Source organism: Hemicordylus capensis, chromosome 5 (assembly GCF_027244095.1).
Source record: "Hemicordylus capensis ecotype Gifberg chromosome 5, rHemCap1.1.pri, whole genome shotgun sequence".
Lineage (NCBI taxonomy): Eukaryota > Metazoa > Chordata > Lepidosauria > Squamata > Cordylidae > Hemicordylus > Hemicordylus capensis.
Window position 1 is genome coordinate 143,853,838 of NC_069661.1, and position 27,437 is coordinate 143,881,274.

The 27,437-nt window shown below is 43.9% G+C and overlaps 1 protein-coding gene and 1 long non-coding RNA gene across 6 annotated transcripts in view; one reads left to right on the forward strand and one right to left on the reverse strand.

Moving 5' to 3' along the window:
• LMNTD1 (lamin tail domain containing 1) overlaps positions 1–27,437 on the reverse strand; it is a 252,312-nt gene that overhangs the window by 217,976 nt on the left and 6,899 nt on the right. The gene's annotated exons all lie outside the window — the stretch shown is intronic.
• Positions 3,588–27,437, forward strand: part of LOC128327072 (uncharacterized) — a 112,423-nt gene continuing 88,573 nt past the window's right edge. Inside the window, exon 1 of the long non-coding RNA XR_008308461.1 lies at positions 3,588–3,746. This is a non-coding gene — a long non-coding RNA (uncharacterized LOC128327072). The remainder of the gene's footprint in view (positions 3,747–27,437) is intronic.

The following is a 27,437-nucleotide window of genomic DNA, read 5'->3' on the forward strand; positions in this document are numbered from 1 at the left end:
TTGGACATGAACTAGATACTCTCTTTGTACTTTAAAAAAAGTAGTTCCCTTTCTACTTCTTAAAAGAATGTTGCACATACCTGCCTATTTTTCAGTCAACACTCCACCCCTTTCTTTTGAGTTCTTGCTCACTTCAGTGGTATATAAAAGAAGTATGCATCAAGTCATCTTCAAACATATGATTTTAAAAGCCTCTAATCCCCTAAACCTGCCCTACAAATAGAAATAATAGCACTGTTATTGGAAGATGGAAGCCTGCGGGGTTTACTGTAAGGAGGATTGCATGCACAAAACTCCCTACCCATCCCATAGCATGTGGCTGAGTATGGTGAAGTAAAGATGGAACAACCCATGGTGAAATAAATTGTTGGCAGTTAGATGCAAGCACACAGACACAATGTCAGATTATCTGTGATTGTGACTTTTGATTATTCAAATTTTTGCTGTGTTTATTAAAAAACAACAACTATGTTGTGCTGTATTTTAATGCCTATATGCCATTTGGGGGGCATTTTGCCAAAATGCAGCCCATACATTTTAAAAGCAAACAAGCAAACTGAAACATCTGCTCTGGGCAGGAAATACCTGAGGAGACACCAGTTTTCTGTCCCCAAACTCCATCTCTGGTTCACACACAGGTCTGCTGTGTATATGTCAAGTATAATTGAAACCAAAATTTCTCTGAAGTTAAATCTTCTAGAGGATTTCAGGGTTCCTCCAAAGCAAAACTGAAATCTGAAGAGGAATTTCAGAGTTCCTCTCAAAGAGAAATGACAGAAGACCTTGTCAGATGGTTTCTCCACATCCTGGAGTGAGACATAGGAGTGACTTCTGCTCACCAAAACCCAAACATAACATAATCCAAGATCTGTGTGCACAAGCCTGTACATACATAGAGCCTACCCATGCAATTCATGTACCCCCTTTTCTCCCACTGAGTATGTTTATAGGCTCTGCATTGAAGGTGGACACAAACACTAGACCTGGGAACACACATGGCAGGGCCATATGTGATTTGACCCTGTAGGTCATGTAAAAAGATTAGCAGGGGAGAGGTGTCATATTGACTTTTTGCTTCAAGTGCAAAAATAGCCTCAGCTGGTTCTGCTTATATAGCAGAGTAACAATAATCTAAAAGACGCTCAGTCTAAACAAAAACTGTCTCGCCACTTATTTTGAACCCAGCCCAACAATACAGGTGACAGGTAAGATCTTAAGAATTTCTGAGCTTTTGCCTCATGTTGTTTTCTCTTTTTAGGGTTTTTTAAAATCAGTCTCAACCAATTTTTAAACCAAAGCACAATTTGTGGTGTTCTGAGGCACACTGGCTGACATTCAGAGCAAGGAAGCAGTGGTCCAATGAGAGAGAACTTCCCAACTAATTGTACCAGGGCACTAGGGAAGTGGCAGCACAGCCCTCAGGGACATATTTTGGGGTGGCCCAGAGGGCTTCCTGGGGAAGGGGAGGGTGTCAAAAATGGCAACATCTGAGTAAACATGGGATAACATTTGAACGAAAAATGGCACAGCGGGGGCGTAACTAGCAGTGTCCTGTGATGTTCAAAGAACATTCGCTCGCTGCCACCTGGGGCCCCTGAGGATACCTCACTTGTCTCCCCTCCCTGCTGCCACTGCCTGCCCATTGCTGTCTCCTTCCTCTGTCACCTCCCTTCCTCTCAGTGATGCCCCTGCTCCTGACAGAGTATAAAGAAATAGTCTGGTATGAGCTCAGTGAACCATTCAAAAGCTAGCTGGGAATGGCAGCGAGTGCGTATGCACGCTGATGTGGTATCAGGGCAGATCTCAGGGGCGTAACTACCATTAGGCAAGGGGAGGCGGCTGCCTGGGGGCCCCCACGCCTCGAGGGGGCCCCCGAGAGGCAAATCACATGTGAAGTGAGTGTGTGTGTATCAGCGAGTGGCCCATTTTAAAATTTTGTGTCTGGGCCCACTCCAACCTCGTTACGCCCCTGGCACATCTGCTCCCACTACCATTCCCAACCAACTTTTGATTTGCTTGTTGGGCATGTGCTGGACTATTTCTTTATACTGCATCAAGCCGATGTAGCACAGGGGCGGGCTGCAAAGGTTTTGTGGGTGCTGCTGTGAAAGTTTTATGCTCTAAATGGCCTAGAAACTTTGGTAGTGGCTGGTATACAAATTTATTAAATAAATAATAATAATAAATAAAAGTAAAGCTCCCCTCCCCCCACAGTGCCTAATGGTGCCACATACAAAAAATAAAGAAGGGCCCCTGTTTGTTGGACATAGGTCCTTGTTGACCTTCTTTCACCATTGTGGCAGAGATTATAATGGACTGGAGAAGGTGGATGTCTGTGTTTCGCATTGGGGGGTTGAGGCATTGTACTTGGCTTCTTTCAATAATAATATTATTAATAATAATCATCATCTCAAAATGAGTAAGCAGTGAGTTTGGTTAAGAGACCTTGACTATTTAGGAATGGAACTCTTTCAGTTTGAATTTAATATCATGGATGTTACATTGACATAGGGTGTTGTGAAAAAAAGCTTTCTGTTCCAGCACCTTTAAAATGTGTGTGTGTGTGTGTGTGTGTGTGTGTGTGTGTGTGTGTGTGTGTACACACGCTAAGATATTCTCAAGGTTATGTAATGGCCTGATCTCTTTTGTTCTCATGTCTGTCAGAGTCAGGCTAGGATTTGGGCAGTTTACCTAAATCAAGTTTAGAGGGCCATGTTGACCTCCAACTCAGGATTCCTGACACCCAAAAACAGACTCTCTGCATGACCCTCTTAAGCATTCCTGAGACCTCCAGACCTCCAGTATGTACTAGAATTTTTCACTTAGGTGTTCACTCAACTTTTCTTCCTGGAGCTATCTAAGCCTAAGAATCAATAATCCCCCAAATCCTAACAGCCAACATTTAACTTCCAAGGTAGTCCCATCTCCTAGACATCTCCTTGTCTAGCTCCTTTGGACCCATTGTTCTATTGTTTCCAGTGAAGACCATACCCATTAATCTTCAACGTAGAGAGGTACCAATTTAGTATATTTTTGCTCTATAAAATAAGCTAGTGTCAGAATTACCTCCACCATTTCTTCAGATGAGGAATATCTGGACTCTGAGATCAGGAGAGGGTCCCCTGTTCTAGACACCAGCCCTGACCCGAGAGAAGCTGCAGATGAGCAGTACCCTCAAGAGTTCCTTGGGAACACCCAGGAACAGGAAGAGAAGGAAGAAATCCAGCAGGACCAAGAGATTTCTTCATCAATAGACATAAACCTAATGAGGAAGCATTCCCCAAGGAGACTTGCCCATCAGAAGGACCTTCCACTGACTTCCCTCTGAGGGATTCTCCCCCTTCACCTCTAGCAAAACCCAAGAGATGATGACGTCAAGCCAGGCTCAAGGTGCAGCAGTGTTGGAAGAGTGCCAGATTGGCAGCTCACCAGCTTAACTACAAAAGGACTACTCAAGAGGAGGGATCTACTCAGGAGGAGGACTGATTAATTGTCTGTGGGAGATTAGCTCTGGGAGGACCCAAGAAGGCTCAAAGTCTCTATTTAAGCCTCAGATTTCCAGAGGAAGATCCTGGTTCAACAGCTCATTTACTGAGGGCCTTAGTTCAGGCTCTTGCTTTGTATCCCAGGCTCTTTCTGTGCTTCCTAGACTCTTGCCTGGCTCGGAGACCTATGCTGTTAATGTGGGTACTCCTGCCCTGCTCCTTCCAGACTGTGATTTCCCCGAGGTTGTGCCGGCTGAGTGGGTAAGTGAACATGACAGCTAGCCAAAAGTACTGCAAATTGTGCAGTCTTTGAGACCACCCTGAAGGCTGTTGGACCCTCTGCTTTTTCAATTGCTGCACCCCATTCTTCCTGCTGAGAATTTGGCTTCCTGTTCCTCATTCTGATAGATAAAAATAAGGTTTATATTCTGAACTCCCCTGATTTTTCTATTTTTCATCTCCAATTCCCCCTTCCCATTTTGGGAGTGTGTGTGTGTGTTTGAGGTTTCAAATAGCTAGGGAAGGAAATTGTTCAGGTCTGTTTTTCTCCAGAAAAAGCTAGGAGGGCAGTCAACTCCTCCCTTGATGAAAAAGAGAGCCCCCATAGGGACTTTGATTCATGGAGCCACCCAAGGACTGCAGGCTTCCTTTATACAGAGGGTGTGCTCAGGCATAAGCAAGATGATGACATGGTGCTTGTTTCAGGATAGCACTCTCTAGTGCAGTGGTTCCCAACCTGGGTTCCTCCAGATGTTGCTGAACAACAACTCCCAGCATCCCCAGTTACAACTGGGGGATTATGGCTGAGGATGCTGGGAGTTGTAGTTTAGCAACATCTGGAGGCATCCAGGTTGGGAACCACTGCTTTAAACCAAAGGCCACTAGGGCTGGGGATTATGGGAGTTGAAGTCTAATAACATCTGGGGACCCAATGTTGAGAATCCCTGCTCTTGAGTACTTTCCTACAGAGTGTGGAGGGCAGAACCCAGGAGTGAATTTTATTTATTATTTATTTATTTGATTTATATACTGCCCTTCCAGAAATGGTTCAGGGTGGTTTACATCTTATGTACAGTAATTATTCTTGGGGGGGGGGGGGAGATTGAGTTTAATTATGAGAAGGGAGGCTGTGGGCCCAGGGCCCAAATATTTACATACCTAGCAACACCCCTGGCTAGAATCTGTAGCCTGAAGTGCAGAAAATGCTGTTCCAAAAGATAGACCAACCTCCTACATTTCTATTAGGCCTGGCCAATCCTGAGGCTTCACGATGTCCGTGACTAGCAGGATGTGACTAAATGCAGATCTCCATCTTAGCTCAAGCATGTCTTACATTTACACTCCCCTCTAAGTGCTCTGAATGGGGGACATTCCTCCCTTTTTATACTGAATGGGAACAGGTCTCTTATTTCTGTCATTGAAGGGACATGGCCATCAAGGTACTGGCCTAAACCCTTTTCCACAATAGGTAACCGACTCAAACCAGAGCCACCTTTAGACATGTAGGGTTAGGCCCATTAAGGAGGGGGAACCCCCAGTTTTGAGGGGAAATCCCAATGGGTCCCAAACCAGTATGACATCAGAGATGTGCCAGGCCTTCTCATTGGATCCAAGAACTGTCTACCCTGGGAAGAGAACGACAGCCTTTTCCTTCAATAATGGCTATAAAAAATAGAGGGCAAGGGCCTGGCCTGCATTCACCATTTTCTATCTGCTAACCGGTGTTCTAGGCTGTAGAGATTTGAAGCTGTAGAGATTAAGGCTCTCTCAGCCAAGGACCTGCATATTGCTAGACTAAGGTAAAACCCAGGGCTTGGCAGTTAGTTAATGTTCTTGTATTCTCCTTTGAATTCCTGTGTGCCTTTCTTTACTTCCCGTTTACCCAATTCCTTATTCTGTGCACAACTCAGGGGTGGAGCCACCATTGGGGAAACGGGTTCAAAGAACCTGAGCTGCCACCAATCGGAGGCCATGAGCGTGGCCACAGACATGCCCCCTCCGTGTCTGATGTCAGTTGTGGGGGGTGTTATTTTGGTCTCAAACGGAGCTGCGTGGCCCTGTTTGGAAGGGAGATCAGCCTGTGCTGCATTGGGCGATCTTTAAAGGCAGGGAGAGCCGCTCCTGGTCTTGCTGCCAACGCAGCGGGGCCGATCAATCTCCTTCCCAAACGGGCCACGCAGCCCCATTTAGGAGAGAGATCAGCTTGTGCTGCATTGGCAGCATAGCTGGAACTGTCTCCCTGCTTTTAAAGATTGCCCCACTTGAGATCGCCCCCCAAAAAGCGCAGGCCAATCTCCCTTCCAAATGGACCCATTTAGGAGGGAGACCATGCCCCTGGGTCTGATGTAAGATGCCTGGGAGTGTCTAGCTGGGCCCCTGAGTCTAACATTGGATGCGGGGGTGGGGCCGGGAGGCTGCGGTGGCAGCCACACACAGGCTGCCACCAGTTTCCCTATCCTCCTGGTGCAAGCCATGTTTCTTTATAAATTTCATATACTTGGAAGTGGCTTCAGTCTGGTTTAAAAGGTTCTGGAGGATTACTTGAAAAACACTTCCTCATGTGACCTCATAAGGTCATGCAGTGAGTTGTTTTCAGAATAATATTTTGTTGTCTAGAGCTGGGCTGTGTGGATTCCAGCTGTACCATGCCTATAAGTCCCAAGCCAGACAGTTCTAGGTTGTTGAAGCCATGTCTAAGCCCAATCAGTGGTTTCAGATCAGTCTTCAACTGGTGGCAGCCTGCCTTGAAGGAGCGGCGTGCTCCTAGATTGGGATCAGAGCAATCTCTCTACTGAGGGAAGCAAAGAATAACCCCTATCTCATCACACAAGAGCTGATGTTGCATAATACTATTCTGCCTGAAGGGGGTTCTAAGGCCTGACCATAGACAGTCCTCAGTAGCTTATGGTTAGGTCCCAGCTGCGGGCTACAAAGTTTTTCATTCATGCCACAGAATCCCTGAGGAATTTGCAGTATCTGGGATACCAGGACATTTTGCAGTTCCAAGGGGAGATGTGTTTAAAAATGTGACCAAGTACACATTGCTCAGCCAACATTCCTCCTGATCCCACCCACACTTGAGGAAAAAATTGTATAGACATCAGCAGAGTCCCTTGGAAATAAATAGTGTTCCAACAAGCAGGCACAGCAGATAACCTGAGCACATTTAATTATTTTTTGTCCTTAGTTTACATTTTCATAGTTTCATGCCATTCTATGATGAGAGATTCATTGAAAACAAATTCTATTTGCCCCTTTCACAACATTTCAAGTCCAAGAAGATGGGAAGGACTCTGAAACATATGGGAACAAACCACTTCTGTATACATGAAGTTCTTAAAGACAGGAACACGACTAAAACCCCTGGCTGTAGAAAAATAATCCTCAAATACTGAGGGTTATGCAAATGGATTCAACAACTATAAAGAACCTTGACTAAAGTAGCTGGTTCTTAATCTTTATTCAAAACTCTTTGGCTATAACTTAAGGTAGTATACCCATATTTTCTGAGCCTCCTGTTTTATTTGTTTAGACATTCAAATTTGTGTCTCCTTCTAACAAGTTGTCAAATGATTTCATGCCCTGCTGGGTGAAGAAAATACCAAAAAAGTGTCTTTATACCAGTTTGGCAATATTAGTTAAGATAATAGAATCTTCCAAGCATCAGGGAAATATTAAATATTGTACATTAAACATTTCTGGAGAAAAGAGCAATGAATATAGCCTTTGATTAAACCATTGCCTTTAAAATAGATCTAATTAAACATTATTTAATTAAAATAAATTAAGCTGTATTTGAACAGCTTGATCATTGTGCTTTACACTCTGCTACACTCTGGCAAACTGGTCTAAGAACAGATTTTTATCCTCTTGCCCCATTACAAAAGGCCAAGATAGTGATTTGAAAGTATGGTATGTGTGTCGAGTTTTAAACATATAACCAGGCCATAGGCAAGTTTACTGAGAAGTAAATCCTACTGATTGCATTGGAGCTTATTTCCATATAGGCTTGCAACTTCAGGAGTGTATGAATTGCTTTACAAACATATGAAGCTGCGTTATACCAACTCAGACAATTGATCCATTTAGGTCACTGTTATCTATACTGACTGGCAGTGGCTCTTCAGGGTTCAGATGGGGGGTTCTTTCCCAGTTCCACTTGAATATGTCAGGAACTGAACTTGGGGTTTTCTGTATCAAAAATATCTGCCTTACCAATGAGTTACGGCCTTTCCCTGGTGGATCATCAGACCAAAAACTCATCTGGTTCATCACTCTGTCTCCAACAATGACCAGCCAGATGCTCTGGGAAGCTCACAAACAGAATATGAAGGTGACAAGCTTCCTGTGTTTGTTCTCAGAGTACAATGATCAAGGTAGCGTGGTAGAAATATTGGAAATAAATCCTGTCTGACATCCAGAGCAGCAATTTGTGGGTGCAGCTGCAATTCTGAGCAGAGAAGCTACTTTTAACTCTTCCAGAGTCTGCCCGAGCAGCAGAAAGCATGTGCCTAAGGGTTGCACAGCCCTTGAGGATATATTCCTGGAAGGCAAAGAGCACTTACAAAGGCAGGGGAGAACAGCAAAAATTGTTCTTCCTCCTACAAATATGCTCTGCTGCTTGGGAAGACTCTGGATAAAAGTAGCTTCTCTGTGCAGGAACGCAGCTCTGCTGCAGCCCCAGATTGCTGCTCTGAATATCAGCCACTGGCCCAATTCACACGTACACTTTAATCATGGTTATAGCTAGCCAAAGTCGTAACTGCAGTATGCCCATATGCATGAAACTTGCTGTTACAGTCTGAAAGCTAACTGCATTTTGCCCTGCCAAACTCCCAACTCAATTTGGTTTTCTCAAAGATTTGCCATCAAGAGTGGGGTTGCTGCCGAAGCATTATGCCTGACTGTTGACCAAGTTATAAATGTGGTTTCACACCCATTTCCAAACCCCAATCATAGAGGAACTGCTGCAGACCCACCTGAGGACATGCCTGCTCCATTCTTTGGGCACTTCTCTCTTGCAGCCACTTGAAAAAAAGACCATGCCTTTTAGTTGGGGAAGGGGGTCCTGCTCTCTGGGGGTGGCCGAGAATGGGGGCTCCCCCTACCATCAATCCCCATGCCTGCTTATCTGGATCCAGGAGTTCTGAATGAGTGGAAAGGTCCATGCTGGTGTTCATCCCTCCACCAACACCACACATGCACCAGGGCAAAGGAAAAGAGGGCATCTAGATGCCCTCTGGGTGCTTAAAAGTCCACACAGGGGAAGAATGTGGGAGGTTTCAGGGAGATCTGCTTTATTTTTTACAAAGAAAGGGTGAGGAATTGGGGGCCCAGCCAGTTCCCCAGGGTGGGGGTTACAACCCCTGATTATTCATAAGCAAGGCCCTGGTTACTCCTCATCAAGGCATGATAACAAGTGTGGCAACAAATGGATTACATTTAGGTGGGTGGATTACACCCATTCACAAGAGTGTCAGGCCATGGGTGCTATGAGTGGAGCTGTGCTGCTGTGTGTTGGGAAGCGGTGGGTGGGATGTATCCCTGAGACTGCTCCTGGCGACAGTGGCCGTGGTGCCTCGGAAACCAGCTCCGTGCCTGGCCATTTGCCCCTGTGCTCCATTGCCAGCAGCCCCTGTAGGCAATCCAGCTGCCCTCGGGTTGGGGGAGCAGAGGAAAGTGCTGCCAGGTTCCGGGTGGCTCTCGTTGCAGCACAAGACAGTGTGGAACTGGGCTGGCCTCCTTTAGCCCAGTTCCGTGCAGTTGTGAGAATAGCCTCACTGTCTGGGCTGTTCTCCTTGTATCTGATTGCACATATTCTCCAGTCAGCACTGAACCATTACTGTGCAGAGCTTAGAGAGTCACCCCTGAAAAGCTCTACTTCTATTCATATGTGGAGGTAAACCTCTATATTTGGAGCTTTAAAAAAAAAGTTTAGAAAGGACATAACATCTTGACATGAGGTACATGTCATGTTCTATAACAAGTGATGTGAGAGCCATTGTGGTGTAGTGACGACCACGACCACTACCTGCAAGAAGTTTCCTGGCTTCAGGGAATATATAAAGAACTACAGGCATTTTTTAGGGCCATACTCAGATTGGCCCAGTCCAGATGTAATATGGAACAGGGGCCCAATGGACCCACAGTTCCATACCCCGCTCGCCCCAGTCTCCTGCCCATGTTCGGACATTGGGGAGGGGGCCTCTCTGCAGTCAGCAAGACTACAGAGAGGTGGGAGAGGTGGCTGTGTGGGCTTCCCCCTTTCCTGAAGGACAGCCTGCACAGCTAATAGCAACTGGAGCAAAGCAGGATCTTCCTCTCTCAGCTCCAGGTTGGGAGAAAACTGACAGCAGTGCCGCATTCGAACATACCACTGCCACAGGCGAACCAGAGGTTGGGACAACAAAACCTAAAGATAACCAAAGGTGACAAATGGAGTTTGGGGAGGGAAACTGTGGATCCATTTTTTCCTTTAACTGTAGTTCCCTGGGTTCAGACTTTTGGTTAGTGAAACTGGAGGTGAAGGGACCTCCGGTTTCGTATTTTGTCTGAACCTGGCCATACTTAATACCTGGATATTTAATCTTTGCTCTAGAATAGCTTGTACTGCTCTGTGTTTCCCAAAGATAACAACTTCAGCTAACCAAGGAGCTAAAGGGCTCTCTTAACAAACTAGAGAACTGTATCCCAGCTAGCAGTTGTGCAGATTTATATGAGACATGAATCTGAGCCATTAAATTGATTTAACCCCAGAAGAGAGTCTTCGATTACAAGACCTGGTGATTGCTCATAATAGTCTTTCTTTATGAAGCTCTATGGTGGAGAACTTTTTGAAATTTTTTTAATAATGGTTTTCTGCAGCTCAATGGGCTTTTATTTTACACTCTGTATATTTCTGACTCTGCCTAAATTATAGATGGTCCCATAAATAGTGAACTAGCAGGTGGATGCTTCTCCTCTTCATTTAATTAATTTTTTATGCTATGATGCTGTTTTCAGTGAAACCACTTAAATAGATAGATGGAGAAGACCAGACAATGCTCTTTTTATGATGAAACAAACCGCTTTTATATTAAATCAAGCCTGGTGAGGACAAAGCCAACTGAAAGGGAAGTTGGCAAGAGAAAAATGTCATTTAGCCTCTTTACAAAACTATGTAAAAAGAGAGGCATAGTCTTTCCCTTAAAAAGAAAATGATAAGTTGCACTTGATCTTTGTTAGTGGAGAATGTGCATTAACACCAGCGATTGTGCACATTCACATGAAGGCATGGAGAATGTGCACAAACAGGGAATATGCATCAGCAGCCGGAGGATTTTGCACATTACCCAACCGACATGCACAGTTTCCAAGGTATGCAGGAGGATGTGCACCAGTAAACATACTCTCGCAGGCAGCCTCCTATCCCAATGGTCTCCCAATGGAAACTCTTTTACTTTCTCCCATATAAACAAATTGCTGCTATTTTCTCTTACTGGGAAAAGTAAAATGGTCCACTAAGGAACAATGTTGGGTGGGTGAAAGATCTGTACAAGATCATTTCTTTCCACTTTGGTTATGTTCAGATGCAATACTTATATAGGAAAATAAATGCTGATGCATGCTGACTGTCTTTAACTTGGCATTGGCAATACTATTCTTCTCACCTAATAATGTAGCATTTCACCACCACAAGTAACTCTTAATGCTCATCAGTCATTGCATACTTCTTCCATGTGTTTTGCAGAACTTAATGACTCTTTACTTTAGGTCATCTAAATTATTCTAACCTCATGCTATAAACCTGAATTCTCCATTGTTTTTGAAATGTCAGATATTAATAAGACACAGTCTCACTGAGAACCTCAGAAATAACTGGCACCTCAAGGCACCAAGGCTCGAGGCATTCAAAGGCCAACACATACAATTTTAATATCTGTAATTCTAAACATGCACACGTCCCTGCTTTTCCCTCCCAGTCCCGTTAACTCCTGAATAAAACCTAGCGTGGATTGGTCGCAATTAATCACAGTTCTCTGGAATTCTGGGCCAAGGAATTGATCTGTCAGAAATATTACAGTACACAGAATACACAAACATCTCCAGGTGCTGCATAGACAAATATCATCTTGTCTCACAGAACATTGTGGCCAACATGATGTGCAGCATCTTGGCGATGTTATGAACCATGCTGGGGCTGCTGCAGATGCATAAGGCAACACTGACATTGTTGAGGATGAATGGCTGCACATGCAGCTTTGCGGCAGTGCTGCTTGTGTATCCACACATCCTCGACAGTGTCAGGGCTGCCTTACATGACCACAGCAGGCCCAACATGGTTCACAGCATCGCCAAGACACTGTGCATCATGTCAGCCACTGTCAAGGGGCCTAGATTCTTATCCTTACAGGGCATTCTCAAAGGATTTGACCTTTATACAATTCCCTTAATGTACTCCCAAAGCCAAAGGACAATTTCCTGAGGGAAAGCCATGTTAATTGTCAGAAATAAATATACCTCAAGAATCTTCCCCTAATTAAATAAAATGTTAAATCCTATCCTATTAAATAGATTATTTGTTTCTGTGAGGCTGTTTTCAACAGACTTGAGTCCCAGCCTTCCTCCTCTCTGTGCCCAATAATACTTCAGTAGTCTGGGGATTAGGAGGAGGGTTACATTGCCCAATTCCTCCTCCAGACTCTGCTCAGACTACCAAGTCAGTCACTTACCATTGGGGTAAGAGGACCAGGGGACCCACCCACATTGGTGCTCTTTGGGCCAGATTTCTGGGTGGAAGTCTGGTCCTGCACGCACCCTGAGGGACCTCCTGGGGCCTCCAAATCCCCATTTCCCTGCTGTACTGTTGTCAACCTGCTGGCAGGCCAAGTGTGAGGGGCAAGGGTGGCTGCAGCCCGATCACCTCGCAGCAGCAGCCTTCCTGAACTCCCCAAGTTGTCCATCAGCTGCTCAGTGGGTGGGCAGGGCTTCAGGGAGGCCTTTCTGATTCTACTGTGGTGGGAGTCCTGAAGTTCTCCAGGCAGCAGAGAAGAAAGGTGGGAGAGTGGTGACTTGTGCACATCACATGCCCTGGCTTCCTGTGCTGAGCCTGGGCCTGCCTGGGAGGAGTCCTCAGACCTAGTAATGGAGGTACTGTATGTGATTTCCATTTTTGTAGTCCCCCCCCCCGAATATTTATGGAATGTCTTGCCATAGGACTTTGATATTGGGCACAGATGTAGGGCAGGCTGGGAAGGTTCTAAATATTGAATTTGAAATGGATTGGGCAATTCATGGTTTTTAGTTTTTAATTTAAAAAACCCAAACAAGTCCTAAAAGTGGCTTGTTTCATGGCAGAAAATTACAAAGATGTCTGGAACTGAAGCCCTCCCCCCCCCCGCCAACTAAGATCATCATTCTACCAACATATGGGGGAATATGCCCTTTGCCTTCATAAAAAGAGGTGAAGCACCATTGTTTAGATAACTTGGAATGGCTTGGTATAGGGCTTTGATATTGAACACAGATGTTGGGCAGGGTGGGAGGGCTCTGCATATTTAATTGCAAGTGGATAGGTCAATGTGTTGGTTTTTAATCAATGTTTTCCCTAATGTAGTAAAGCTGGCAGAAAGCGTTATCTTTATCCACAGAGTACTTCACACCTAGTGAAAGTAGAGCTAACTGTTAAAGTTTGGATAAACTGTTATCCAAATACTACTACAACAAATGTTTTATACTGCTTCTCCACCAAAGTTCCCAATGTGGTTTACATAGAAAAATAAATAATACATAAATAAGATGGCCCCCTGTCTCCAAATGACTCACAATCTAAAAAAAAAAACATAAGGCAGCCACCAGCAGCAGCCACAGGAGGGATGCTGTGCTGGGCTTGGAGAGGGCCAGTTACTCTTCCCCTGCTAAATAGAAGAGAATCACCACTTTAAAAGGTGTCTCTGCTCAGCTAGCAGGGGCTTATTTAAAAAATAAACATTTTTTAAAAAATACAATATGTTCAAGTTGGTTTGCAATCCAGAACATCTGAGTGAGAACTGTGAAGAAAGGGGCATGGGTTGTGATTTTAACTCACACACACACACACCGTCCACAAATGCACTATATGTCCAAGCTGGCTTGTGATGCAGCTGTGTGTTTGAATTGTGGAACAAGAGACATGTGTTATGTCCCACTTGGTTTGTGAATGGTCAAGAATTCATTGGGGGTTGCACAGTCTTCTTCTTCTTCTTTTTTTTAACAAATTTGCTCTGGCCCTCACCAATGGGTTTGTGATGAATGAGCCAGAAGGTGTCTAATAGGATTTACGTGCCAGGACTCTCAATGGAAAATATGGTATGTCTGTGACACTGGGAAGTATCTTCTTCAGATTTTTTCCCCTAAAAAACAAAAATATTTCCAGCTTTACCTGAGCATGTTCTGATGTGAAAAATAGTGTATTGCAGCTTATTTTGCAGTGGGAGTGGCAAGGGGGGCCTGCAATGGGGGTGGGGGGGGCAGGGGGCCTCCAAGGACCTTTAGGTTCAGGCCCCAAAATTGCCAACGTGCACCTCTGCCCACCCACCCGTTCCTCACAGCAGCCTTCATTCTTGGCATAAGTTTCCTTAAATACCCCAGTCCACTCCTGGCGAGTGTATAGCCCCGCCTCAGGAAATCCCACTCCTTCCTTTGGGGGCAGCCTATCACCCCTGGAGTCTAGTGGAGCTGGAATCTGCCCCTGTTACAACTTCTCATCCCTAATTGCCAGTGGCACTCGTTCTGGCCTTCCGCCATTTGGGGACTGAGTGGCTGCTCAGCGTCCCCATAGGCAGTCCCTGTTGCCGTGCAGCTCCTCCCCACGTTTGCCGACCCACCCGCAGCTGCTTATCAGGCGAGTGCACCTGACGCTGATACGCCCCAATGGCGTGGGTGGGGGTGGGGCTTCCCTTGGTGGCTCCTTCTTTGTGCTGTTGAAGCTGACAGGGCTTGGTGCAGGCTCATCCAGAGGCTGGGTAAGCTCCAGACAGCTTCATACTTTTTTTTTCTTTCACAAAAATTTAGAACAATTTAGGGAGGACATGGGAGAGAGATATAGATCACACACACACTTACTTCACATTGCCTATATTTTTGGTGATTACTAGGTACAAAGGGTTAACCCCAACTATTCTTGAAAGATGCTGCTTGTAATTCCAAGAGCAAGCGTTGAACCTTGTAATGAACCATGTGTAACTCACCCTAAAACATCTCCCCTACCATCCTAGTACTGAAACCTGAAACTGTACCCCTGCCAGGAGGGTTATTTTATTCATTTATTTCAAAATATTTATACTTCCATGTCCTCCTAAAGCAGCATTATAGATTCATCTGCAGATCCAGATTAAAACCCCAGTTTTCTACTGCTTTCTCCCACTCAAGTTGAAGGGCATTTGCATTAAAGTTTTTTCATCTGAGTCACTCACTATTTAGCAATTATTATACAAAGAGGGATCTGCAGTAAAAATCCTTAGTGCATGTGCTGTGGCAGAAAACTATGCAGAGTTAAGATTTAATCCCATATACATTACTTAGCAATTCTATCCAATGAATAAAGAATGAGTAGCTTGCAGACCAAATTAACCAAGCTGCACATGTTATCTGCAGAGTTCATTTCTCAGAGGGGAAGGGACACAGTGTTCATATTTTGCTATATTCTGTAAGAGTCTGTTCTACCCAGCTGAAGACACTCCCCATGTAATGTCTTCATTACAGTGAAAGTAATAGACTTACTTTCTAAATTTCCAAGTTTAGAATATTTTTAAAGCCCTTGCTATCTAGATCAGGGAATTGAGTTTCCCCTAATCATGTAGTATAAAGCCTGGAGGGAGGGAAAAGAAAATGATGTGGTTGACAGTGGTTAAATATTGCTTACAATCGATGCCCTGAAACAATTAGTTTTTAGCTGGGGGCAGAATGAACAGAGGAAGAGGGATATCCTAAATTCCCTTGAGTGAGCCAGAAGGAGGAGCTCAGCTTGTCATTGATAGATGGCTTTTTCTGTAAGTTGCCCTCTTCAGGGCTGTACAAAATACAAAACATTCCTTTCACTGTCTCTACAACTGGACTAAATTTGGTCCAGATCGGTTAGGCAGTTCACAAATTAGTGCATCAAAGGTACACACATTGGGATGGATGACATTATTACAAATGATGCCTTTGAGGTGTCCCTTCATATCCCTATTACATACCAAATTTGGTTCAAATGGGTTCCCACTTGTACCTCAAACATTCACTCATCTGCCATGTTGAATTCGGTAGATGACATCATGAATTATGCCATAAAGGTGTTCCTATATGTCCTTACAACTGTACCAAATTTGGTTCAAATCTGTTAGATAGTCCACAAGTTAGTCCATTTGTACCTCAAATGTTCATGTGTGCCATCTTGAATTGGGGTGAATGACATCATTACAAACTAGGCCATTGAGGTGTCCCTATGTATCCCTACAACTGTACCCAGTTTGGTTCATATTGGTCTCAGCACTGAGAAATTGATGCGCACACACACACACACACACACACACACACAGAATGCCGGCTGATCTCATAAGCTTACTTTCCTTAAGGAAAGTAGGCTAAAAGGTTAAACAAGCAAAACAAATGTTTTTATAGGGTCACAAACACTCCCTGATTTACACTGATTGTTCTCAGCTCTGCCCTTTACTCCTTGGCTGCTTACTGCTAGTAAGCCTAATGGAGCAGCATTAAAAGTAGTTTATCAGCATTTTCCTCTGTTTGCAGAGGGGAACATATGAAGCTGCTTTATACTGTGTCAGATCATTTGTCCATCCAGCTCAGTATTGTCTGCATTGACTGAGAGCATCTTCTCTAAGGTTTCAGACAGGAGTATTTCCTAGCCCTACCTGGAGATGCCAGGGAATGAACCTGGGACTTTCTAGATGCAAAGCAGATCATGCTCTACCACTGAGGTATTGTCCCACAAATGTTTACTATCTCAATGCTTCTTTCTTATTCTGACCCCTTCTTTTTTCTTGCAGTAAAGCTGGCTCTTAAAGTATCTGAGCAGCCTTTCAAAAAGTTAATTGGAATTCTAGAATGTGGGAGTTCCCAAGCTTGCATCCCTGGGTGATGTTAGACTTCAACTCCCGTCATCCCCAGCCACAATGACCATGGCTGGGTATGATGGGAGTTGAAGTCCAACATCGCCTGGGGATCCAAGCTTGAGAACTCCCGCATTACAGAATTCCAATTAACTTTTTGAAAGGCTGCTCAAATACTATTAAAATCAGCTTAATTACAAGCAAAAGGAAGGGGGAAGAATGAGAGGCGGCTGGGGAATGGGGTGTGAACGCCTGCTATAAGAGAGAGAATTTATAAACCCAAAGGGATCAGATGAATTGGACTGGTTGGCTTAGGTTCTGGAAGATAATCATGGGCAGATCATGCAGGTTCACTTTATGTTCTAACAGTAAACTTTGGCCAGGGTGGGCACTTTGCAGAGACAACTAGCAACCTGTGTTCATTTCTGTGTTTAGCGTAGTAGATGGAAGCGTACCTCTTCCTGCTTGTTTTGGACGGATTTGTTCGGTGCAGAAGAATGTCTGTCTGTCTCTATGTGCACACTGATGACTACATAATAGCAGACATAATTTGTGTACAGCAAAATAAGATAGGCAATGCATGGGAGTCTGGGAACAGCAGCAAGGAGATTTTCCTTATTTTAATTTGCATTTATATCTAATGCTTCCTTAAAGGAGTCCAGAAAGATGGTTATGTTTGTACATGGTTATGTTTATCTTCACAACCATCCTGTGAGGTAGGTTGGGTTGAGAGCAAAGTGAGTTTCATGGCTGAGTGGGAAGCTGAACTTGGGTCTCCCCTTTCCTTGTTCATCACTCTGGTTCAGTTAAACAGGCAGTGACCCAATCTAGCTACTGGTTGTTCATTCCAGCCCAGACCTTCTCACTCTGGTCTTTTTTTCTGTGCAATTCCAGTGTGATTTTTGTGGCTCAAACCTCGGAAACCCCAACACAGTTAAGTGGCTGTGTTGAGAAGGAGATGGGAAGAGGAAAGGTGATGCAGGGTGTTGGGATGTGTGAGGTTTGCAGGGGTTTATGGTGTTATGATAGAGGGGGAAGGGAGGCATCTCCTCCAGGGCACAGATACTATCTCTCCACCCCCATTTTATTTCCTCTTCTCTCCGTGGTGTTTTTGTTTATGGCTAATGACCCCTATCTCCCCTGTTTAGTTTGTATGTAAAGCTTTCTGGTTTCATAACGTTTTTGACTGATTTGTTTTTGTGTGTTCTGTTTCTTTTCAGTCTTTTGTGGTTGTAATACTGTTAGATGTATTGGATTTATATTTTTGGCTGTAAAAGAGGACCTCATTAATCGCGGATCCAACACTTGCAGTTTCACGTATCTGCAGTCAGGTAATTGGCACCCAACCTCAGTATACGTGAGGCTAAGCCAACACAAAACGGGTTAAATCCACATATCAGAGGTGACTGGAAATGACCATAGATGTCATTTCCGGCCACCATTTTGGGCATCGGAGCCATTTTGTGGCTCATCTTGGTGGTTGTTGTTGTTTTAAACTGAAAATAACAATTTTTTAAGGGGTGGTGGTAGATTTGGTACTTCTGAGGGGAATTGCTGGAGATCTGCGGACCATGGTAGGTCACTTTACTTTGCATTCCCCCCTCCCATTTTGGCCCGTGTTAACTGCCTTTTCACAGCTTCCAGGAACCTAACCCTGCGATTGCATTGACTTGGTATTCAGTTTCCTTATCCTCTGCAATGTCGGGGAACAGAATCCCCACAAATACCAAGGTTTTCCGGTACACAGTTTTGAGTCTTGGGATATTTATACGGGTTTGTGAAGCAGAGAGGGTTTGAGGTCAAGATGCAATCCAGTGAGCTTCATGAATGAGACAGTTTGCTCAGTGACTGATGGTAAATAAGACAGTGTTTAATCAGTGTAATGTATGTTTGTTTGATGCAGATAATGAGGAAGATAGCCCAGTGGCTGGGATGAAGTAATGTGAGATATAGGAAGCTGCCTTTATATTGAGTCAAATTCTTGGTCCATTTAGCTCACTATATTCTACATTGACTGGAAGCAGTGGATGGCCCTCTGAAAACCATCTACTTTGTCTGTGGTGTGGCAGACTTTGTCAGTTGTAGTGAAGTATATACCATTGACTGGTGTTTATCTTGGTGTTTTATGCGATGAATTTCAAGATGACTACTTTGATTTGTCCAGTACTTTTGTTCCCATAAATGTAATGGATGCTGTCATACATTTTATGCCTCTCAAGTGGTGGGGTGGGGGGAGTAAGTGCTGGCTCTCTTGCATACTGCTCTGCACACCAGAGCGGTTTAAAATGTGGAAAAAGCCCTTACTAACAGTGTATGGGTGAAATGGTGTTTGGCAGATTAAAAATTCACTTAAGGGAGAATGCATCTCTTAATGATGAAATGTGATTATCATTTCGATTTCCTATAGGGTCATTAGTTTGTACAAGTTTAAGTGCAAGAGCATTTAAAACAGCATTCCTGCCTTTCACACATGCATCCTAGCAGCAGGAGCAAGGATCAGAAGCACTTCTGAATGTACATCTTCTCCAGCCAAAACCCCTACTTTCCATTCCATATGTTTCTTCTTGGCTGAAAATTGTGGGAAGTGTACTTATTTAAATTTACATTCCACTCTTCCTCCAAGGAGCCCAGAGCAGTTACACAGTTATGTTTATCCTCAAAACAACCTGGTACAGTAGGTTAGACTGAGAGATAAGTGACTGATCCAGAGTCACCAAAATAAGTGAGTTTCAGAGCTGAGTGTGGATTTAAACTTCGGTCTCCTAGTCCAATACTCCAACTACTGCCCCACATTGACTCTCTAAGCTTCAAATCTGACACTGTCCACACTCCTTGAAATCTGCTGTATGTATTTAAATGAAAGCGGGGACAAAGTCAGAATGTTGTTGTGGAATGAAGTAGCAGCTTAGAGTGTCATTTCCTAGCCCTGAAGGTGGCACAGACATTTGTCTATGATGTATTAGGGTGCTGTATAAGCCCCATTATCAGCTGCACAGCAGGGAAGCAGCTTGCCTAGGGATAGGGATGTGTGAACAGATTCGACGTTGAACTGATTCAGTTCGACAGTTCAGGGTCTAACTGAACCACCCCCCTGTTCGGTCCAACTCCAGACTGAACCCTCCCCTTCCCCAGCCATTTGGGGGGTTCATGAGTCAAATATTAAAAGTCTTGGTTAGGACTTATTCCCTCTGGGAGGCTTCTCTGAGGCCACAGGGGGGTACATGGAGGTTCCTCCTCCCCCCACCAGCCTTCTTTGTGGCAAAAATTGCATGGTTCAGGCATCCTTTGACCCTTTCTCCTCTCGCGGTGGCCATTTTGGAGGCTGCTGCACATGTGCAATGGGGCCCTGCATGTCCGGGTTGTAACCCAGGCCATGCAGAGGCCCATTGTGCACATCTGGCGGCCTCCAAAATGGCCACCGCGAGGGTGGAGGTCTGAAAAGGGCCAAAGAATGCCTGAACCAGGCAATTTTTGCCTCCGGGAAGGCCAGTAGTGGCAGGCAAACCTCCATGGATTCCCCTGCAGCCTCAGAGAAGCCCCCGGAGCGGGTAAGTATTATTATTTTTTTTAAGTGACTCGTGAAACCCCCGAACCAAATCTGGGGGCTGGATTGATGGGGGCAAAAGCGAACTGGCCTGCTCTTGTTCAGGTCCTGTTCAGACTTGAACCAAACCTGGCCAGCTGGTTTTGTGCACGTCCCCACCTAGGAAGCAAGAGGCTGTTAGTTTGAATCCCTGCTGGTGTGCTTCCCAGATTGTGCCTAATATATATTTGTAGTCACCTATATCAATAGGTGTATAGTCACCTATATCAATAGCAGCAATACAGGAATGTGCTGGAGGCAGATGCTCACTTCAGTGACAATAGCAAAAGGCATCTTATACTGCACAGGAGAAAGGCAATGGTAAACCACTCCTGTATTCTACCAAGAAAACCACATGGCTCTGTGGTCGCCCGGAGTCGACACCGACTTGAGGGCACAATCTTTCCTGTATAAGCCCCATTAAGAATCTCTAAAGATTTCTTTCTCTCTCTCTCTCTCTCTCTCTCTCTCTCTCTCTCTCTCTGGTAAGCATTTTTTAAATGTAATTTTAAAGTCTTTGAATGTTGGATTTCAATAGGAAGCACATTTTGTGGGGGTGGTTTAAATCTTAAAAACAAAATGAGAGGGAGAGTACACCTTTCCTCCCCATTACCAAATTCAGCAAAATAACTCATGCAGAAAAGCAGGTAAAATTTTACCTCTCTCTTCTATATCAGATGTGTGGAGGAGAGGGTGTGTGTGCCAAAATCATACTTTGCTTCAGGCACCAAAAACCCTAGGGCCAGCTCTGCTGCAAGGCCTGCTGTCAACGTTTGCAGTCACTGCCTGGCTGGCCTAGGACAACGTTTTGCCCAGCCCCTTAATTCTTGCTTTAGCTCCATGTCTGAACAGTTGCCCTGCTGATTCAACGACCTTGCCCTGCAGTCTGATTCCAGAGTGTGTCTCCTTTCCTGCAGGAAAGCTACCTGTCTTGACAAAGAAGCCAAGCCACTTAGCTCCACTGTAGGCAGGGACACTACAATGGTCTAAGGAACTGGGGAGCATGTATAAGAGAAAGTGCTCCCTCAAGGGTCATGAAGGAAGCTAGGTTCTTGCATTTAGTTCAGACACAACATGCATTCATCCATTTCTTGAACAAATTCTGGTTTTATTTATCTGTAATGTGTTCATTTATTTTGGGTTTACTATGCAAAACACTATCAAGGAGGCTGACATATAAAAACCTCAGCATATACTTGACAATAAAATGCACTGAAATGTAACAAATAATTTTAAAAAAACAGCATTAAACCTAGCATGAAACAAATTGTCTATGGAACTAGTAGAACTCAATTATAAAATGCCTTCTGAAATAAGAGAAATAAAAAGCCTTCAACATCCATCGAAAATGGAAGAGAAGGAACCTGTTTTAGTAGGCAGCTTCCATTAGGGTTGACCACTTTTGTTATCACTGTAAGCCCATCTCTCAAATAAGTTTGGCCTTCATCTGGCCATCTAATCTAAATGACAATAACTTCAAAACAACAGAATAAACAAAGGTTCGGCAACCCATAATATACCATGAGGGAAACAATTATACCAATATACAGTCTCAACTGCTAGACTGTAACCCAGATGGTTCAGGAGAGTGGCTGACATCCTAACTGACACTGAGCCGGGTCTCACGATCGGTGAGACCCGGTTTGGTGAGCTGAGCGGGAAGAGCAGGCTAAGCCCGCTCTCCCTGCTCACAATCAGGGAGGGAGCCATGGACGGCCAGATCAACCACTCACACGATTGCTGGCTCCATGACGGAGCCAGCGGGGGCTGGGGGGAGCGGGGGCCGATTGGCCCCCGGAAGCTCCAGCATGCCCTGCATGTGTGCTCAGGGCATGCTGGCGAGACCCCTGGAACTGGGAGGAGGCTTTTCACTTCCCCTCTGGGGGTCTCCTCATGAGTAGCCACGGCGCAGAGCCACTCCGCGGCTACTCACGATTTTTAAAATGGGTTTGCGGAGCACTCGCTCCGCAAACCCGGTTTTAGGAGAGGGGTATTTAGATGGGTTAACCGCCTGGGAGCCACCTGGCCTGCTTGCGAGCCCGGTGGCTCTCACGATCAGCCAAAATCGGGCTAGGCTCCCCTAGCTAGGTGGCCAGATTTGGCTTTTAAAAAGCCAAATTCTGGCTTACGGCCCATTTGACCCACGAGTATACCCCCTAGGTTCTGGTAACTCTGTCCCCTAGCCCAATTTTTGCTGATCGTGGGAATAGCCCCACAGTGTAAGTGCAGCCAACAGAAACGTATGTGCACTGGATGCACTCCTGGTTCTGAAGTAAGGGTCCCCTGCCCATGCATGGGGTGTGTGTGATTTCCACTGATCTCCCCTTCCGTGTTGCACTCTGTGCAACACAGAAATATGTCCCTGAGGGCTGCATGACCCTCAAGGGTATATTTGTGTGTTGCACAGAGCACTTCTAATGGAATGGGGGATCAGCTAAAATTGCCCCCACCTGCATGCAAGCACGCATGCTTCAGAAGCAGGAGTGCATCTGCTGCACAAGGTTTCTGTTGGCTCCACACACACAGCATTAATTTGGATGCTGGCCAGTGATTATATAAACAACACTAACACTCTTATTATTTACCTGGGATTGACAGCCATTGTTCAGATCTAAGATTCATGATCCCAGATATTTATTTATTTATTAAAACATTTTAATACCGCCCAAAACTTACATCTCTGGGTGGTTTACAACAGAATAAAACCAAAGTAAAACAGATATACATTGGGTTGTCAACATTGTCAAAAAATTCCAGGTTTGCATGATTGGAAATCGGGAGTATATGTGCTGCTCAAACCTAGGATTTAACATTTACTGGACATTCTTCAAATAGTGTGAACCAGTCCAATGTATATGAATATTAAAATAGCAGATATCTTAGCCCCTACAGTTTGAACAATGACCTTGTAACTGAGCTGCCATTTGGGAGGGAGGCAAGTACAGAGCACTGTCCTGGAGCCCTACCTTCATCAAACACACAATGATGAAAACAGAAATCCATTCATTCCAGGACAGCTGGACAACAAAGCTCCTTGCTATGAAACTAGATCTTTTTTAGGGGGAAGGACATTGGCTGGCAATTTGACACTGGCGGGATGCCAGGGCCAGCCTCTTCTCTTGCACATTTTACAGTTGAAGCAGAGAGTTACTTGCCGTTACAAAAGATACAAAGAATGGATATGGAAGCCTGTACTTCTGTCTTGAGTTTTGTTGATCTCATTTCATTTCGATGTTCTTGCCAGAAAAGCAAGCAAGCAAGGAGGGGTAGATAGCAATGCTTTACCGAAATCAAATACAGTTGAACACACATTATTCGGTGAAAAATGCCTTCCGCTCGAATTGCACTCTGTTTTTGTTTTTGCTTTGTTTGTTTGCAAGGGAGCAATCTGCCTGGGTTCATCATTCCAGCAATGGATTTACCAGCTCTGTGTTGCATGTGGAAACGGGGATATTGAATCAGAGCCAAAACTGTCTGTACCCTGCTTTCTGTCCAGTCACAAGAACAGACAGAGAAGGAAAGGTCCCTGACCTGTTTCATTCTCTGATTATGCCTTCCTATTTGTTCCAGGGCACGGATTGTAAGAGAAAAACATTTATCATCTGTACAGCGCCTCAGTTACTGCATGCTATACAAGATGGCTGAGGTTTCACTCCAGGCTTGCAAGTAGTTTTTCTGCAAGCTAGGAATCATCTCAAGCAGAATGCCTCTAAAGAACAGAGCCTCTAGGAACATTACTCTATTAACAAAGCCATTCAAATCTGATTTCAGAAATATTGTGGGTTTTACCCCTGTAGTCTGCAGCGATCGTTTCCTAAATGACTTGCATGTGCAAAGTTTCATAACGGCATTTGTCAGCCCACAAGATAATTGTGGTGCTGAGCAAAACCAGACTAAAAGAGAAAAAAGGGAGCAGAGTCAAAGGTCATTTGTCATCTCGGATCTTATTCTCTCTATCTGACTGGCTTTCCCTTAAGGGAAAGTGTCTAATTGTTTTATGATTTCAGCAGTACTGAGCCAGTTCGGGTTGAACTGAATATTCTCCAATTTCAATATTTGCTTTAAATAGTGCATATGATGGCTCTGAAAAGTTATCCAAAAATGCTCTCCTTACCCAACATTTATGCTGTTCAGCACCATTTTGTCCCCTTGTTTGCTGCTACTGGGCACCATTTTCTTCTTTCTTCTCCCTTAGTGTCCTCCCCTACTAACTGGGCAAAGAGACACCTTTGTAAAGTGGTGATTATCTTATATTTAGTAGTGGAAAGAGCAACTGGCCCTACCCAACCCCAGCACAGCATCCCTCCAGCAGGTGTTGCTGGTTTCTACCAGATATATCTTTTTAGATTGTGAGACGGGACCATCTTATTTTTACTGTTCTGTGTAGACTGCTTTGAGAACTTAGGTCGAAAAGTGGTGTAGTAGTAGTAGCAGCAGCCTCATTTGCCCACACTGTCATCTAATCTTGATGATCCACATGCTTTTGTTTATGGGTATCCATTACATCTTCAACAATTTTTTACATGTGTCACCATATAAGAAGAAAAATGGCACCAAGAAGTAACCAACAACCCAGTGGTGTCCCTCAGAATTTCCACATAACAGAATGAATGGCTACCATTCAATGCTACTGAAAAAGGAAAGCACCACCATTGGGGTCATTGTTGTACCACCAAGGTAACTGACAGTGGGTGGACAAGCTACTACTCAGAAAGATGTCATCAGGGTTAGCACTAGAGATGTAAAGGTGTTGTTGTTTTTAGAAATTTTGAAATCATGGGAGGAGGGGAGAATCTGTGGTGGGGGGAAGGACATTTTGGTGGAAGCTAAAAAATGAATGAATAATTGCATCATATTTATATATGCAATATTTATTTTCTTATCAGAGCTAAAACATTCCTACTCTAAGAACATAAAATGCATTGTATAGATCTTTGCACTTAAAAATTGTACTCTTTGGATCATACTTATAAAATAAACAATGTTTGGTGTTTTATTCAAACAATAATATAGCCAGTATTATGCTATAAGAGATACCCAAGTATATCTTAGTCTTTTGCCAGTTGGGAAAATAAGTGGGTGGGGGGGCAGGTACCATTGAATGTTGTAAATGTGGACCAGCACATAAACAAATAAAAGTGCTGTTTTCTGATAATACATAAGGACTAAACAGTCTCTTCTCCTTACTGCGGGCATTATTACTCAGAAACTGAAGAAACAATTAAAAAATACCTTGCAAAATCTGTTTACCAAAGGCAATAGTGGGATAGGTGTGCATCCCACAAGCAACCATACCACTTTCAAACTTATTTCAGCAGTCTGAAAACAACTAGTATCTACCCCCAGCCTAACAGATCACTGTATTATCAGAGATTCTGGATTATTGTGTTAAAGTTTATAACAGCAATTCACTCTTCAGTAGTATATTGCATACACTCAATGTCAGTAACTCTGAATAAAATTAGCCAGATGAAACTCATATGTCATTTAAACAATCAGGGACCAACCTACAATTGAATGAGGGGGCAGGAGTCCCTGAGGGAGGAAGGGGACCCTCTGGATGACAGCTTGCTCTTTGCTCTGCCTTACATTTCTTTGAAGAAAAAGAGAGGGGCCCAGGGCCCATCCGGTTTTGTCCCAGAGCCCACTCCAACCTTGCTACACTCCTGTAAACAATAACATAGCCTTGAAAATACTGCAATCTCAAATTTCTGTAAGCAGAATGTACCAGTTTGGATTCTATAAATTTGGATTATATACTCACCAGTGTGCATATGAGTGTGCATGTCTTACTCCCCATCCCTCTCGTACACCATTCCGCTTTTCATAATTTTGTGTGAGGGTAGCTCATCCAAAAACACCAATTAAAGTATTACTTTAATTTATATTAAAATTTTTGTATGAGGTGGCTTGTCTGAACTACCCTTCCCCATGTGATTATGAAAAGTGAAGTGTAGGATGTGCCCCTAATTGCATGGTGGGCCAAACCAGCCCCATTAGATTCTTATTCAATAACTTCTGGTTCTGAACATTTATTTTTGAGAGTACTGGAGGTCTGCATGGACAGAAAGAAGCTTCTCTACTCTTTCATGTTAACATGTCTTGATTTGGTGTGCATATTTCCAACAATAAATCAATTTATATCACATGCTGGATAAGATGGAGGACTCTGAAGCAGACAAGAGGAATTGAAAGTTGTACATATTTACTGTATACAGAAACTGTAGCTGTCTAATACTGCAGATGATCTTATATCAATGAAGCATTCTTAGGGATCAAAGAGCCCCTAAAACCATTTAAAACCCTTATCTTCATTCAGTGGTGCAGATCCCCCACCTAAGCATTTGAGGACTTTCCATCCAAATTTTACTGAACACCCCTCCACCACCAAACCTAATAACCAATCTCTCCCTGCACAAAAGTCTTTCCTCTCTCACCAAAAAAATTAAGTGAGGGATTGCTCCTCAAGCTTTCCCTCTGACTTTAGTAGTCCTCTGACTTCATTCTAAATAGGAAAATAGTTCACAGGAGGTTTTTAATTTTCCCCCAGATTTCCAACATTTTCACTGGAAAAAATAAAAAAATTACCCCTCACCAATTTTTCCATTTGGCCGGGAGCTTATCATCACAACAGGCATTTTGATAGTACAATTATAATACACAGTTAGGGCTGTTTCCATCCCCTTCTGGAGATCCAGTTGTGAATCACAACTACAAGGCTAAGAAGCACTGCATTGGATCTTCTTGCTTCTCAAGGAGCTGGAATGGAAGAAGAGGAAGGAATGCTTCATGCCTAAGCTAAATATATCATTGCCCTGTTTACAGCCTTGCTTAATGCATGAACGAACACCCTCGCTGAAGATTGCTATAATGCGCTCATTGCCTTTGCTTGAACTGGATAGCATCTTTTCATTATGCATTGTGAGGCAGCCCTCGGCTCTTTTGGAGAACTGCATGCTCTCAAATAGTTTTTCACTTTCAATATTGTTATTTTTAAAAGTTTCCTTTAATGACATCTTGTAATTCTATAACCAACGGATAAGCATAAGTCTATCTGGAGGCATTTAATGATATTATACATATAATGCAAAAAAAAAGGAGGGTTTTTTCCTTGAATAAATACCTCTTTAGGGCTTTTTGCTCCATTTGTTTTTGTGTACAGGTTTTTTTAAAATGAATAATCTACCTAAGAGGCAGAAAATCTTTCTTGAAGTATGTACATTGCACATGCCTGGGAAGGTTCATTATAGCAGAGAGCTGAGTAAAAACTAAAAAGTTGTGCTGTCCAGTTCTATTCAT